Raw genomic sequence first — 2,486 nt, 5'->3', positions numbered from 1 at the left:
GGCCAAAAGTGACGTGGTGGCTAGTGAGACGTTAGGAATACTTGGACTTGGCCCCCCAATCTACTTCTTTGGTCCTCCATATCTTTCCATGTGTGTTTAACACTATTTTTGATCCATGTATGTATTTCTGAAATTGACAACGAATACACATCATGGTGCAGCATCAATTCATCAAATGTATCACATATAATTATGATAAAGAATTATTTCACCTCGGAGTCAAAAGATGCCTATATGGTTGTATCCGAGCATATGATGTCCTCATCACATGCTCTCCCTTGACCAAGAAATTTTATAGGATGAACACAATGCCTCAATTAGTGTTACAATACAAACTGTTGCCTAGTTGTTAATTATTACTCCCTCCGTTCCAAATTGTAGATCGTTTTGGATTTTCTAGGTTCATAGATATTATTATGCATCTAGACATACATAATATCTAGGTGCATAACATACACCTAGAAAAGCCAAAATAACATACAATTTGGAACGGAGGGAGTAGTTATTTAGTGTTCTTGCCACTACTCTAAATGCAACTCGTCTTTTGTCATTTTGCCTTTACTATTCATGAGTCAACACAATTTTACCTTTGATCTTTATGCATTTACCCATATTTTCACCGTTGACCAAGGATAAAATCACATTAACTTGAGAATAGTGAAAGATAAAATACAGAGTTAAAAAGATGAGGGAAAAATTACAATTACAATCTAAATTAGGGATAAGAATATAAATATTGATCCTATAACAGGAGTACTAAAAAATACACAAAGAAGGGTGAGTAGCAAACAGCTAATGAGTGGCAAAAATAGCAGTTGCACGCCACCCACCGGTCAAGCCGGCTCCCATATCAATGCTACCGGTGAGAGTTGGCACACATAGGATAGCGTGGACTCCACTTGGTCGAATGCCTCATATTTCAAATGAGAAAAGAAAATATAAACGGTAATTCTACCCTCCATGTATCCGACACGATAAAAAATCGGATACGCACCCCTAGCTATCTCTTCCCTTTTCTCTAAGCAAGTAGGTCCCACAGGGAACCTTATCCCTTCCCTTCCCATGATTTCTTCCCCAACTCTTCTCCCTTTTTTCATTCTTTCCTAGATAGGAAGCATGGTACAAGGCATTTTGGTGGTCTCGGTGAGCACTTAGTGTGGCGCCACACATGAGGTTGCGCGGCGGCGCACCAGCGGGTGCGACAAGCGCCCCGTGGAGGTCAAGCAGGTGTGCAGCGGGCGCAGTCCTCAATGCCACACGTTGTGGTGTCGCAAGCCACGCTGAGCTCCTCCGCATGCTGCTCGATGCCATGACACAACGTGGGAGGGTGCAACAGGAGCTCATGCCTACTGATGCCTTGTAACGCCCGTAAAATACACCCAGTTAAATCATCCGTTAAAAACACTTTCCAAAAATTTTCCGACCGTCGAGCTCCGTCAAATCCTTTCCCTGCCGTCGGACCCGCCGTCCTGGCCCCGGCCCGTCAACTCCCCATTTTCCGCTCCCCGTAATTTTCGCCGCGTGCCCGTCAAGTCCATCACCGCGCGCAGTCGAATCCCGCAATTTCCGCCATCTTTTTCCCCTCCCTTCCCTCTCTTTCTCTTCCTTCTTTCTTTTTCCTCCCCTTTCTTTCCCTTCTCCTTTTTCCTTCTCTTTCTTCCTCCTCTCCCTTCCCCTCCCTTCTCTCTCTTCTTTATTTTTTCCCCTGCCACCGGCCACTTGCGCCAGGCGCCAGGCCCCCCCACCCACGCGGCACGCGCGCCGAGGCGCTGGGCCGCGCGCCGCGTCGGGCCGCGCGCCGCGCCCGCGCCCACGCCGCACCGCGCCGCGCGCACCCCCGTCCGCGCCCGCCGCCGCCTGCGCCGCGCTGCGCCCGCGCGCCACGTCGCGCCACGCCGCCCCGCCGCGCCGCGTCACGTCGCCCGTGCCACGCCCGCTTGCGCCTTGGCGTTTAGCGCTTGGCTCCGTGCGTAGCGTCGTGTCGCCAGTCGGCGGTCACCGCTCCTGTGACCTCGTCTACCACGCCGCCACGCCATCCACGAGCTCCACCACTCCGGCACGCCACCGGCCAAAAGTCCGGCCGCCATCATTGCCTCGGCCCTCGCCCGCCCGTGCGCCGCCTATAAAAAGGGGGAGAGCCGAGCCTTCTCCTTCACACCCTCACCACGAGCACCTTGCCTCCCTCCACCACCACCAGAGCGCCGACGGCCATCCATCTTTCAACCTCCTGTTGTCTCCAGGAAGAAGAAGGGGTAAATCCCTCTCCTCCCAATCCAACCCACCAATTTCCCTGATTCGCGAACAAGTCCTCCCACCATTCCAAAAATAATTACAGATAGGCCCCTGCTCTCGCGGTTCAGTCCTAAACCCCGTATTAAAGCCCCAAATACTCCTTTAAACCGTCATTCCATGCGCCAAATTTCCTCCAATCAATCCCAAATTCGACCACGGCCTCCTCTCATATACTTCCGCTGAGGCATATCAAA

Source organism: Setaria italica, chromosome IX (genome assembly GCF_000263155.2).
Source record: "Setaria italica strain Yugu1 chromosome IX, Setaria_italica_v2.0, whole genome shotgun sequence".
In the NCBI taxonomy this organism is placed as follows: Eukaryota; Viridiplantae; Streptophyta; class Magnoliopsida; order Poales; family Poaceae; genus Setaria; species Setaria italica.
The sequence above is the reverse complement of the archived record's forward strand: the minus strand, read 5'-3'. Positions refer to the sequence as shown.